Raw genomic sequence first — 14927 nt, 5'->3', positions numbered from 1 at the left:
TCATCTAAGTGTTACACGATCCGAGTCGAGTAGCCCGTGTCCGATCATCACGTGAGACGGACTAGTCATCGTCGGTGAACATTTTCATGTTGATCGTATCTTCCATACGACTCGTGTTCGACCTTTCGGTCTCCGTGTTCCGAGGCCATGTCTGCACATGCTAGGCTCGTCAAGTTAACCCTAAGTGTTTTCGCTGTGTAAAACTGTCTTACACCCGTTGTATGTGAACGTAAGGATCCATCACACCCGATCATCACGTGGTGCTTAGAAACGACGAACTGTAGCAACGGTGCACAGTTAGGGGAGAACACTTCTTGAAATTTTATAAGGGATCATCTTATTTACTACCGTCGTCCTAAGTAAACAAGATGCATAATACATAATAAACATCACATGCAATTATATAGTTGTGACATGATATGGCCAATATCATATAGCTCCATTGATCTTCATCTTCGGGGCTCCATGATCATCTTGTCACCGGCTTGACACCATGATCTCCATCATCATGATCTCCATCATCGTGTCTTCATGAAGTTGTCACGCCAACGACTACTTCTACTTCTATGACTAACGTTTAGCAATAAAGTAAAGTAGTTTACATGACGTTATTCAATGACACGCAGGTCATACAAAAAATAATGACAACTCCTATGGCTCCTGCCGGTTGTCATACTCATCGACATGCAAGTCGTGAATCCTATTACAAAGAACATGATCTCATACATCACAATTCATCATTCATCACAACTTCTGGCCATATCACATCACATGATCAATCGCTGCAAAAACAAGTTAGACGTCCTCTAATTGTTGTTGCATCTTTTACGTGGCTGCAATTGGGTTCTAGCAAGAACGTTTTCTTACCTACGAATCACCACAACGTGATTTTGTCAACTTCTATTTACCCTTCATAAGGGCCCTGTTCATCGATTCCGCTTCAACTAAGGTGGGAGAGACAGACACCCGCCAGCCACCTTATGCAACTAGTGCATGTCAATCGGTGGAACCGGTCTCACGTAAGCGTACGTGTAAGGTTGGTCCGGGCCGCTTCATCCCACAATACCGTTGAGCAAGAAAAGACTAGTAGAGGCAAGTAAGATGACAAAATCCACGCCCACAACAAAGTTGTGTTCTACTCGTGCAAAGAGAACTACGTATAGACCTAGCTCATGATGCCACTGTTGGGGAACGTTGCAGAAAATTAAAATTTTTCCTACGGTTTCACCAAGATCCATCTATGAGTTCATCTAAGCAACGAGTCTAGGGAGAGAGTTTGCATCTACATACCACTTGTAGATCGCGTGCGGAAGCTTGCAAGGTGATGATGTAGTCGTACTCGACGTGATTCAAATCACCGATGACCTTAGCACCGAACGGACGGCACCTCCGCGTTCAACACACGTACGGAACAGCCACGTCTCCTCCTTCTTGATCCAGCAAGGGAGGGAGGAGAGGTTGAGGGAGATGGCACCACCAGCAGCACGACGGCGTGGTGTTGATGGAGCTGCAGTACTCCGGCAGAGCTTCGCTAAGCTATAAGGAGTTGGAGGAGGTGTTGGGGAGGGAGAAGGAGGCAACCAAAGGCCAGGGCTCAAGGTATGAAGTCCCTCCTCTCCCCCCACTATATATAGGGGTGCCAAGGGGGGTGGCCGGCCCTAGTAGATGAGATCTACTAGGGGGGGCGGCGGCCTAGGGAGGTTTCCCTCCCCCCCAAGGCACCTAGGGGTGCCTTCCACCACTAGGACTCCTCCTAGGGGGAAACCCTAGGCGCATGGGCCTTGTGGGGCTGGTGCCCTTGGCCCATGAAGGCCAAGGCGCACCCCCTACAGCCCATGTGGCCCCCGGTGATGGGTGGCCCCACCCGGTGGGCCCCCGGGACCCCTCCGGTGGTCCCGGTACAATACCGATAACCCCGAAACTTGTCCCGGTGCCCGAAATAGCACTTCCTATATATAAATCTTTACCTCCGGACCATTCCGGAACTCCTCGTGACGTCCGGGATCTCATCCGGGACTCCGAACAACATTCGGGTTACTGCATATACATATCCCTACAACCCTAGCATGACTGAACCTTAAGTGTGTAGACCCTACGGGTTCGGGAGACATGTAGACATGACCGAGACTCTCTTAGTCAATAACCATCAGCGGGATCTGGATACCCATGATGGCTCCCACATGCTCCTCGATGTTGTCATCGGATGAACCACTATGTCGAGGATTCGATCAAACCCTGTATGCAATTCCCTTTGTCAATCGGTACGTTACTTGCCCGAGACTCGATCGTCGGTATCCCAATACCTTGTTCAGTCTCGTTACCGGCAAGTCACTTTACTCGTACCGTAATGCATGATCCCGTGTCCAACACCTTGGTCACTTTGAGCTCATTATGATGATGCATTACCGAGTGGGCCCAGAGATACCTCTCCGTCATACGGAGTGACAAATCCCAGTCTCGATCCGTGTCAACCCAACAGCTACTTTCGGAGATACCTGTAATGTACCTTTATAGTCACCCAGTTACGTTGTGACGTTTGGTACACCCAAGGCATTCTTACAGTATCCGGGAGTTACACGATCTCATGGTCAAAGGAAGAGATACTTGACACTTGCAAAGCTCTAGCAAAACGAACTACTCGATCTTTTATGCTATGCTTAGGATTGGGTCTTGTCCATCACATCATTCTCCTAATGATGTGATCCCGTTATCAACGACATCCAATGTCCATAGTCAGGAAACCATGACTATCTGTTGATCACAACGAGCTGGTCAACTAGAGGCTTACCAGGGACTTAGTGTGGTCTAAGTATTCACACGTGTATTACGATTTCCGGATAATACAGTTATAGCATGAATACAAGACAATTATCATGAACAATGAAATATAATAATACTTTTATTATTGCCTCTAGGGCATATTTCCAACACGTACCTCCTTCATTATGCATGTTTTCATCATGAATGATCCTTATCTTTGCAAATGCTCAATGCTGAACTACCCCTGTTACATGTTAGCAGGATGGTTAGACCCGCTGGTCGTGGCTGTGGTGCCAACGACCCACCACCGCCTGAATTCTTTACTGGAATGAGGCAACAGTTTGAGTTAACTCGCCAGTTCATGGAAGGAATGATGGCTCAGTTTCCTCGTCCGAACATGAATCAACATCCAACCCGAGTAACTCTGCAGGACTTCATGCGCCTCAACCCATCTATCTACCGCAGCTCAACTCAACCCCTTGATGCTGATGACTGGCTCCGCGACATCACATATGAAATGGAGTCTGCTAGTGTTGCCCCTGCCAGCTATGTCACCTTCGCATCTTTCTTTCTGAAGGTTCCTGCTGCTCAATGGTGGGACAGCCACAGGCGTACCCTACCTGCTGGAACGCTCATCGCTTGGCCAGATTTCCAAGCCGCTTTCCGTGCCCGCTTCATTCCTCAGGAAATCATGGACAGGAGGAAGCGCGAGTTCCGTAACCTCACCCAAGGCAACAAGTCTGTAGATGCTTATCAGCGGGAATTCTTGGGATTGTCCCGTTATGCTGAAGAAGACATTGCAACTGATGCTCGTAAGCAAGAGAAGTTTCGTGATGGACTTCACCCTGATATCAAGCTAGCACTGCTCGTTCATGACTTTGCCGACTTCGCCACCTTGGTGAACAAGGCTATTCAGGTTGAGACTGGTCTTCAGGAACACCAGGGATCCCTCAGGCGTAGCCGCGACGCTGGCCCATCTTTGGGCCCGTCAGCGCAGAAGCGTCGGATATGGATTCCCCACAACATGTATCGTCCAACTGCACCTACGCCAAGACAGTCCTATGCTGCACCGCGTCTGCCTCCTCCACCAGAGAGGCAGCCTCTTCGAGTTATACCATCCCAAGCTCCTGCTCCCGATCCCAATGATGGTCTGTGCTTCAGATGTGGCCGCCCCGGCCACCTTGCTAAAGAGTGCACTCAGAAAAAGAGCCAGCTGGCTCTACCTTCAAATGGCCGTAACAATCAGCCCTATAACAACAATGCCAGACCTTATGGTCGTGGGCATGCTAATCATGTTGATCTGAATGAAGCTCAAGACCAGCCTGCCACTGTGATGGGTACTCTTCTCGTTAATTCAGTACCAGCTGCTGTTTTATTCGATACAGGAGCATCGCATTCTTTCGTATCAGAAGATTTTGCATTCATGCATGGCATTAAATACGAAGAGATGCACACTCCACTAGTGGTAAAAACCCCTGCGGGCCAATGCCAAACCTCCATGATTAGCCACAACGTTTCAGTTGAAATCGAAGGGTTGGAATTCTTTGCATCCCCCATTATTCTGAAGTCTTCCAATATTGACCTAATTCTGGGAATGGATTGGTTGAAAGCACATACGGCTTCTATCGTTTGTGCCTCTAAAACCGTCCATCTTCTACACCCTTCAGATGAGATAGTAAGCTACAATGCTCGTCTGGTTCGAAACGCTGAAGCATGACTTTATGTGCTGAATGCGTTGAACGCGGCACCTCTTGAGGGAATTGAAAAGATTCCAGTCGTTCGCAACTTCCAAGATGTATTTCCTGAAGAACTTCCAGGAATACCCCCTGCCCGGGCTGTCGAGTTCGTCATCGACTTGAAACCAGGCACCGTTCCTATTGCAAAACGACCCTACAAGATGCCACCTCATGAACTCCTTGAGCTTAAGGAGGAAATCGACAAATCTCTTCACAAGGGTTTCATTCGTCCAAGTTCCTCTGCTTGGGGAGCACCTTCTCTCTTCGTCAAGAAGAAGGACGGTACGAACCGTTTGGTCCAAGACTATCGTCCTATCAACCAAGCTACAATTCAAAACAAATATCCCCTTCCTCGGATCAATGATCTGTATGATCAACTGGCTGGTTCATCGATATTCTCTAAACTCGACTTGAGGCTGGGTTACCACCAGATCCGTGTTCGTGAAGAGGATATTCCAAAGACCGCATTTGTGACTCGTTATGGTTCTTACGAGTACACCGTCATGTCATTCGGTTTAACCAATGCTCCAGCTACATTCTCTCGTCTGATGAACTATATATTCATGGATTACCTCGACAAGTTCGTCGTAGTCTATCTGGATGATATACTGGTATATTCGAAGAATAAAGAAGAACATGCTGAACATCTTCGTCTTGTTCTGGAGAAGCTTCGAGAGCATCAACTTTATGCCAAGTATTCCAAGTGTGAATTCTGGTTACCCGAAGTCACCTACCTTGGTCATGTTATCTCCAAGGATGGTATTGCCGTCAACCCAGAGCGCGTTCAGGCTATTCTTGACTGGACCCCTCCAAAGACTGTCAAGCAAGTCAGAAGCTTTCTCGGACTGGCCAGCTATTGTCGCCGCTTTGTCGAGAACTTCTCCAAGATCGCCAAGCCACTGACTAATCTGCTTCACAAAGGCGTTAAGTTCGATTGGACAGACAAATGTCAGGAAAGTTTCCAGGCACTCAAGGATAAACTGACTTCTGCCCCAGTGCTTGCTCCCCCTGATTCTCGCAAGGACTTTGTCATCTATTGTGACGCTTCACGTCAAGGATTAGGCTGTGTTCTAATGCAAGAGCGCAGGGTGATTGCCTATGCCTCCCGTCAAGTGCGTCCTCACGAAGAAAACTACCCGGTTCATGACCTTGAGCTTGCAGCGGTTATCTTTGCATTGAAGCTATGGCGACAATACCTTCTCGGTAATCGTTGTGAGATCTTCACTGATCATCAGAGTCTGAAGTACCTGTTTACTCAGCCAGATCTGAACCTCCGTCAGCAGCGATGGATGGAAGCTATTGCTGACTACAACTGCGGTATATCTTATACACCTGGCAAGGCTAATGTAATGGCCGATGCCCTAAGCCGAAAGTCTTATTGCAATAATCACCAGGTCTACAAAACTCAACCCCGCCTTTATGAAGAGCTATGCAAGCTGAACCTTCAACTAGTTCCACAGGGTTCTCTGAATAACCTTGTTTTGGAACCAACTCTTCTGAAAGCAATCAAGTCTGCTCAAGCCAAAGATGCTCATGTTGATCTGATGAAAAAGGATCTTGCCTTAGAGAAATCCAGAGATTTCTCACTTGGTGAAGATGGAACCTTATACTTCAGAGATCGCATTGTCGTACCCCGGTTCGAGCTTATGACAGAGAAGGTGATGAAAGAAGCGCATGACACCCCTCTCTCTATTCATCCGGGAAGTACCAAGATGTATCTTGACATCCGTCAGAAGTACTGGTGGTCTAAGATGAAGCAAGACATTGCTCGATATATTGAAGAATGTGACGTTTGTCGTCGCGTCAAAGCAGAACATCAAAAACCGGCTGGACTTCTACAACCGCTTCCGATTCCTGAATGGAAGTGGGATAAGATCCAAATGGACTTCGTCACTGGCCTTCCCAAGTCTCAGAAAGGTAACGATGCTATCTTTGTCGTCATCGACCAATTCTCGAAGGTTGCTCACTTTCTGCCAGTCAAGGAGACTATCACTGCTAGTCAATTGGCAACCTTGTATATCTCCCGAATTGTGTCACTCCACGGCATTCCGAAGGAGATCAGTTCAGACCGCGGCAGTATTTTCACTTCTAAGTTCTGGGATAGTTTCCAAGAGGCAATGGGAACTCATATTACCTGGAGCACTGCTTATCATCCCCAATCCCAAGGCCAAGTCGAGCGAGTCAATCAAATTCTTGAAGACATGCTTCGAGCTTGTGTTATTTCTTTCGGCAAGAAGTGGGAAGAATCTCTCCCTTATGCGGAGTTCTCTTATAACAACAGCTATCAAGCCAGCTTGAAGATGGCACCCTTTGAAGTGCTTTATGGACGTAAGTGCCGAACCCCTCTGAATTGGTCAGAAACTGGGGAACGAGCACTCATTGGTCCGGACATTATTCAACAAGCTGAAGAGCAGGTTCGCATTGTCCGGGATAATCTCAAGGCGGCCCAATCCCGCCAGAAGAGCAACTATGACCGGAAACACTGGGGTTCAACTTATCAACCTGGTGAACAAGCTTATCTGCGTGTCACTCCTTTGAGAGGCACTCATCGGTTCGGAGTCAAGGGAAAGTTAGCTCCTCGCTACATTGGTCCCTTCCGTATTCTCGCCCGTCGTGGACTGGTGGCTTATCAACTGGAGTTGCCACCTCAGTTCTCTCACGTTCATGACGTCTTCCATGTGTCGCAACTTCGTCGATGCTTCAAGGATCCGGAACGTGAAGTGGATCCGGAATTGATTGAAATTCAAGATGATCTCACATACAAGGAGCATCCGATCTGCATTCTTGAAGAAGCTGAACGTCGAACCCGCCAGAAGGTTACTAAGTTCCTCAAGGTGCAATGGTCGAATCATACTAAAGAGGAAGCCACTTGGGAACGCGAAGATAACCTCCGGGCTGAATACCCCGATCTTTTCCCTTCTACCTCTTAATTCTCGGGACGGGAATTTCTTTTAGAGGAGGAGAGTTGTAACACCCCGGTGTAATCATGCTACAGTAACCCCTGGGGTTAAGTTAATCTTTTTGCTAAACATGTTCCTGATCATAATTGTCTCCTTTCTCTTTTAAATTCCAGTTGAATTCAAATTCAAATTTTGTCTGAAATTCAAAATGCTCAGACATGAAATCAAAAATGTTCATCATGTGCAGAATAATCCACAACTAATTTTGGTGGTGAACCAACATTTTTGCAAAAAGGTTTGAGTGGCCTAAGCTACTTCAAACAGTGGCCTAAGAAATAAATTAAATGCCTTTTTAATTTATGAAAATGGCAAACTATTTCTAAAGCCTCACAATCTTTTTTTGGCAGTGCCTAATATTTCTTTGAGATTATTTTGTCCAATGGCATAATCTTTTGCAAAGTCTTTATTGGCTAAAAGAAAAAGAAAAGAAAATGCAAAAGCTGTTTAAAAAAAAGGGAAAAGAAGAGGGGGAGGGAGAGCCCTGGCCTCCCCTTGGGCCTCGGCGACCCACAGCCCCTGCCCCCCTGCCCCTGGGCCTAAGGCCGCAGAGACAGGCCCAGCTGGCCGTCGGCCCATCCCAGCCGGCCCACTCCCCCTTTCCTGTCGCTCTCCCCCCTCCTCCTGTTCCTCCGACCGGGCGAGGCAGAGCGCGCCCGTCCCCGCCGGACCCGCCTCGCCGGCATCGCCCGAGCGAGGGGATAAGGCTTGCGCCTCCTCGCCTCCTCGATCCCCGCCTCCACTTGCACCACCCACTCCACCTGCTCTTTCCCCCACCCTGTCTCGCTCGCCCGCCTCTCCCGAGCGCGCTCGCCGCCGTTCTCCGTCGTCACCGCGGCCACAGCCACCGCCTCGCTCCGCCGTCTTGTCGTGAAGCTCCGCCGGGGTCGACTCCGTCGTCTGGTGCCCCCAGGTGGAGCGGGGAAGCACCGCTGACGTCGCACGAGCTCGTCCCCTTCCGCCCTTGTCGCCGGCGAGATCCCTCGAATTCCGGCTTCCCCTGCGCTCCTAAACTACCAAGGGCCATCGGCGTGCCGCTCGGTGAGCTCTCCTACCTTCTCCCTCTCCTTGCCTACTTGGCGCGCCCCCTAGCTGCTTCCCCACGTGCGCCCGAACGCAGCGCCGCGGAGCTCGTCGCCGGCGAGACTCCGGTGACCTTATGGTCACGGGCTCAAGCCCGTTGGACTCGCCGCACCACGGGGATCCTCCCCAGCCCTTCCTTTCGTTCCGTAGCACGCTGCTTCGCCTTCGCCATCACACGCCCGAAGGTCGTCGCCGCCTTTTCCGTCGCCGGCGATGCTCCGGTCGTCCCCGACGCCAGTCATCGTCACCATCATGTGCGCGGTGCCGGGCCGCGCCCTTAGGTCCAAGCCGTAGGTCCGGAGGCCCCCTGTAGCGCGGCTCCGGCCAACTCCGGCGAGGCGCCGCCGTCGCCTTGGTCGCCGGAGCCCTCCCCGGCGCAGCCACCAACATGGATGCGTGGGCCCCATCACCTGAGTCACTGACGCTGGGCCCCACGGGACCCTGTTGACTGGTTTGACCAGTCAACATGCTGACTGGGCTTCTCTGTGACACTGACGTGCGGGCCCCACCACGTAATTAGATTAACTAAACCGGTTTTATAAATAAAACTAATTAGTTAACCTAACCAGTCACTGACTGCTGGGGCCCACGCCCCCTAACTAACCCTGTTAGCTTAGTTAAGCCTCTGTTAGACAGAGAGGCTGACAGGTGGGTCCCACCTGTCAGTTTGACTGGTCAGCAGAGCTGACGCAATGCTGACGTCACTACTGGCGCAATAAACCTTTTCTGCTTTTAAAATAATTCAGAAATTGGTTTAAACTTTGAAAATCCGTAACTTTTAAACCGTAACTCCGATGAAAATGTTTTCTATATGAAAGTTGCTCAGAAAAATCCAACGAATCCGAATATGCGGTCCGTTCATCTGTCACATGCCCCTAGCATGCTGAACATGGAACTTTCCCCCTCCGGTCATCTGTCTGACACAGGTCCGGAACCGGGAACACCTTCCCGGTTGTTTTCCCCCTTCACCTATAACGTCTAGGACCGCGTTAGAGCACGCTTAGCGCTACGTATCGTCATGTCATGCTTAGTGTTACCTCTGTTTGCTATGTATTTACTGTTTCTTCCCCCTCTTCTCTCCGGTAGACCCCGAGGCCGCTGATGCCCCGGTGATCGACTACGTCGTCGACAACGACCCCTCCTTGCCAGATCAACCAGGCAAGCCCCCCCTTTGATCATCCCGATATCGCCCATTCCATTCTCTCATGCTTGCATTAGATTTTGCTATTGTTATTGTTTGCTCCTATTCTGATGCATAGCCTCCTTTTGTAACCTGCTTATTGTTACCTTACCGGCTTATCCTAAACTGCTTAGTATAGGTTGGTTAGTGATCCATCAGTGACCCCCACCTTGTCCTTGTTGCCCCTGCTTCATCATTGAAGACCCGATCAACGGGATCGAAGACCAGGCCCCTGCACCGCACATCACTTTCCCCTTAGTTGCTCGACACTGCTGGGATACTATCGAGTGCCGAGGGTGAGACCTCTACAACACTTCTGATGTTAACCCTGTAGTGTAGCTATTCGGTCGTGGTCATCGAGGGTGATTTCCTCTTTAACCACTTCCGATACGACTCTGTCGTGCAACCCCTCAAGTGTGAACCTCGAGGGTGATTCCTCTACGTTCACCTTGATGATTACATTGAGTGGAACCCACCGAGGGTGATTCCTTGGGTTTTCCTCTTGATGTTTGGACACACGGATACTTGGACTTTACAACTGTTACTTGGAAAGTGATGTGGAGACGGGTTGACCTGGAAGGTGCCCGTGAGATAATTACGAGGCGTGGCCGGGCATTCTTAGCCCTTGCCGCAAGTCCTCGAGACGGGGCAACGGGGTCACCTCTTTCGTGAGTCTCTGCTTGTTACCGCGCGTTCCTAATCCACTACGATTTGGATATTTGATCCGAGGGGCCTCTGGCCTGATAGCACTAACCATCACGTGGGCATAGTATGGGCGTTCTGCGTCGTATGCATCAGCCGAAGCTTAATAGACGTCAGCGACGGAGCGGCGCGCGCCGGGTTGGACTGGTAAGCTCCTGCCTTTTTAGGGAGGTAGCTAGGTCTGCTCACCGGCCGCGTTCGCAACGTGCAGGAGTTCCCGGGGCGATGGCCCATGACCCCTGGGGGCATAGGTTTAGTCCGGCGTGCTTGACCTCTCTATTTAAGCCTAGGTCGGGTTGCGGCGTATTGTTTGGCCGAGGCCGGGCATGACCCTGGAAAGTGTGTCCGGCCGGAGTCAATCGAGCGTGGTGGGTAAGTTGGTGCACCCCTGCAGGGAAGAACTAATCTATGCATAGCCTGTCCTACGGTAACGGACACTTGGAGTTGTATCCCGATCGATACAACTAGAACTGGATACTTGTGATGAGAACTGGATGGTGATGAGGATTTGATTGTGATGATAACTGGATAGTATGGCTCTGGGATTGCTTTCTCGCAGGGAGTCGAGAAAGGATCTCTGGCCGAGGTTGATAACACTACTACCGCTTTACTTTATGCTACTCTACTCCCTCTTGTTTGCTGCAAGATGGTGGTTTCCAGAAGATGCTAGTCTTCGATAGGACTAGGCCTTCTCTCTATTCTGGCATTTCTGCAGCCCAGTCCACATATACACCCCTCTTTGATAATGTTGCATATGTAGTGTAGATCCTTGCTTGCGAGTACTTTGGATGAGTACTCACGGTTGCTTTGCTTCCCCCTTTTCCCCTTCTTTCTTCTTTCTGGTTGTTGCAACCAGATGGTGGAGTCCAGGAGCCAGATGCCACCTTTGACGACGGCTGCTACCCCGAGGGTGCCTACTACCACATGACGGACGCCGACGACCAAGAGTAGTTAGGAGGCTCACAGGCAGGAGGCCTTGCCTTTTCGATCGTTGTTGTTTTGTGCTAGCCTTCTTAAGGCAAACTTGTCTAACTCATGTCTGTACTCAGATATTGTTGCTTCCGCTGACTCTTGTGTTTTCAAGCTGATGTATTCGAGCCCTCGAGGCCCCTGGCTTGTAATATAAAGTTTGTATTATTTTAATTTGTGTCTAGAGTTGTGTTGTGATATCTTCCCGTGAGTCCTTGATCTTGATCGTACACATTTGCGTGTATGAATAGTGTATGATTGAATCGAGGGCGTCACACGCAGGTAGTGTCCCTCATTGATTCGGTTTACCTACCGGAGATGACCCCTAAAAATGTATGAAGACATTGAATACAATGGTGGTGTGTGAAGATGTTCACATTGAAGACTATGACATGAGAAGACATTGAGTGAAGACTATGGAGCGCGAAGACTGAGTTGTTTCGTTGTTTCCTTTTCTTCTGTGTTGAGTCATAGGAACCACCGTACTGTTAAGTGGGGTCCAAGTGAACTAAGTCAGAGTGACTGAAGTGATGCTCAACCCAAATCCTATGTCTTCGAGCGAAGACAATGAGAGCAAATCTTATCCAGAGCTGGATGAGTCAGCTTTGCTTGTAGCCCAAGTAAAGTTGTCGTGTGTGTTTGAAATCTGACCGTTGGAACACGTGTCAGTTCCTTAGTGACCCAGGGTCATTTCGGACATATCAGGTCAGGTTGCCTTGTGGCTATAAATAGCCCACCCCCTACACCATAAATTGGTGGCTGCTCAGAGTTAGTTTTACGGCTTTTGTCGTTTTGAGAGCAACCCACCTCGAAGCCTTTGAGAGAGAAATCCTTGCGAGGACAAAGCCCAAACACCCAGAGCCAAAGAGTGTTAGGCATCACTGAAGTCTTTCTGTCTGTGTGACCTGAAGACTTGTTACACTTGAGGACTGTGTATCCTCCAGCCGGTTAGGCGTCGCGTTCTGAGCATCCAAGAGTCATTGTGGATTGCCGGTGAACAAAGTCTGTGAAGGTTCGGAAGTCTACCTTGAAGACTTACCAAAGTGATTGGGCGAGGACTGTGTGTCCTTAGCTCAAGGGGAATAAGGTGAAGACGCGGTCTTCTGAGTTGAATCTCAGCCTCCCTAACCAGACGTACAGTTGTCACAGCAACTGGAACTGGTCCAACAAATCCTGTGTCTTCAACAAGTGACTGGTTCTATCCCTTCCCTCCTTTACTTTGAGTTTGTCTTCGTGAAGTCATTGCTTATCTGTCTTATCTGTTTGACTTCATTGCTTGACTACTATTGTTGATTGGCTTCATACTATCTTCCATCCTGATCCTTACTACCCAGCTACTATTAGTCTTCGTACGTTAACACTATTGCATACTTGACTATGGCTTGCTTGTTGTAGTTTATCTTCCGCTACATATCAATTAGGTCATTTCTGTTGTTTGTCTTCGAAACTTCCATGTTTTGAAGACTTTGATAAAAATCGCCTATTCACCCCCCTCTAGTCGATAACTAGCACTTTCAATTGGCGCCAACGAGAGGCCCTGAATTGGACCTTGAAGGGGGATGCGATGACGGCTTACTTCTTTGCGATCGCCAATGGCATGCGCCGCAGATGCTTCATTGACTCTCTGTTAATTGACGGTGTTAGATCCTCGGATCAATCCACCATTATGGAACACATTGTTGGTTTTTACTCCAATCTCCTAGGTTCTAAGCCTGACCCTGGGGTGGATCTTTGCTCTGGGTTCTGGGATGAGGGGTCTAGGATTTCTCCGGACAAAAACTTGGGTCTGATGGTTCCCTTATCTGACGATGAGATTTGGCAGGTGATTAGGTCGGCTAATACGAACGCTGCTTCCGGGCCTGATGGTTTCTCTATCCCTTTCTTTAAAACTTTCTGGCCGTAGTTGTGGGATCTCATCTGTGAAGTTATTCAAGGTTTCTGGTTGGGTACGGTGGATGTCTCTCGCCTTAATTATGCTGTCATTACCCTTATTCCTAAAGTCAAGGGCGCGGATCTGATCTTGCAATTTAGGCCGACTGCCCTTATTAATAACTTTGCCAAGTTTCCGGCCAAAGGGTTGGCCTCTCGCCTTTCTCCCATTGCCCACCGCACCATCATCCCTTTTCAGTCGGCTTTCATTAAAGGTCGCTTCATTTTAGACGGGGTTCTGTGCTTGCATGAGATCGTTCATGACCTTAAGATTCGCAAGACGAAAGCGGTGATTCTTAAACTTGATTTTGAGAAGGCTTACGATTCGGTGAGTTGGCCTTTTTTGCGTAGGGTGTTGTTGGCTAAAGGTTTTGAGGGCCCCCTTGTCCATAGAATTATGCAGTTGGTCTCTTTAGGCCACACCGCCATTAAAATTAACGGCCAGGTTAGCAAGTTCTTTGCCAATGGTAGGGGCCTGCGGCAGGGTGACCCTGCCTCGCCCATCCTGTTCAATTTCGTTGCGGATGCTCTGTCTTGCTTGCTCTCTAGGGCAGCTACCTCCGGGCATATCTCTCCTGTTAGTTCTCATCTGATACCCCATGGTCTGACCCATCTCCAATACGCGGACGACACTATTATCATGGTTGAGCTGAATGACGCCTGCTTAGCACACCTAAAGTTTATTCTTCTATGCTTCGAGGCGATGTCGGGGCTTAAGATTAATTTTGCCAAAAGTGAAGTGGTTGTTACGGGTGTGGACGAATTGGAAGCCATGCGAGTGGCTCACCTTCTTAATTGTAAGCTGGGCTCCTACCCGTTCAAATACTTAGGTCTTCCTATCTCCCCGGATGTGCTTCATGCTAAAGAATTTGCCCCGGTGGTCACAGAGGTGGGGAACAGGGTCCTTCCCTGGCGGGGTAGATATAACACGAATGCGGGTAAAGTAGCTCTTATTAATGCCTGTCTCTCCTCCCTCCCCATGTTCGTGATGGGCTTTTATCTCTTGTCGGCTGGGACTCATGCTGGTTTTGATAAACATCGTGGGGCTTTCTACTGGAATGCGGCGGACAATCGCCGCAAATATCGCTTTGTTAAATGGAAGCTGATGTGTAGGCCCAAAAACCTTGGGGGTTAGGGATCCTTAATACGTCCATCATGAACCAATGCTTACTAATTAAATGGTGGTGGGAAGATTATGAGTGCTGAGGACCAGCCCCTGTGGCTGGACATCCTGAAAGCTAAATATTTCCCGTCCTCTAGCCCGATGTTTGCCTTGCCGCGTGGCGGCTCGCAGTTCTGGAAGTCTTTGGTCAAAGTCAGGCCGATTTTTCAATCTTTCGTTAAATTTGTTGTTGGGGACGGCTCCTCGATTAGGTTTTGGTTAGACTAGTGGTGTGGAGACTCACCCCTCTCGGTGACCTTCCCTACTCTTTTCTCTTACTGCTCGGACCCTGCTATTTCTATTGCTAAGTTAGCTTCCCAGGGGTGGAACTTGGTCTTCCGTCGCTCCTTGTCGCGTGTAGAGTTCGAAGAGTGGCAGCGTCTTACTGCCCTCTTCCCTCCGCTCTCGACGGTCAGGGACTCGGTGATCTGGCCGTTGTCTACCTCTGG

Source organism: Triticum aestivum, chromosome 3B (genome assembly GCF_018294505.1).
Source record: "Triticum aestivum cultivar Chinese Spring chromosome 3B, IWGSC CS RefSeq v2.1, whole genome shotgun sequence".
NCBI lineage: Eukaryota > Viridiplantae > Streptophyta > Magnoliopsida > Poales > Poaceae > Triticum > Triticum aestivum.
This window is presented reverse-complemented; position numbering follows the sequence as displayed.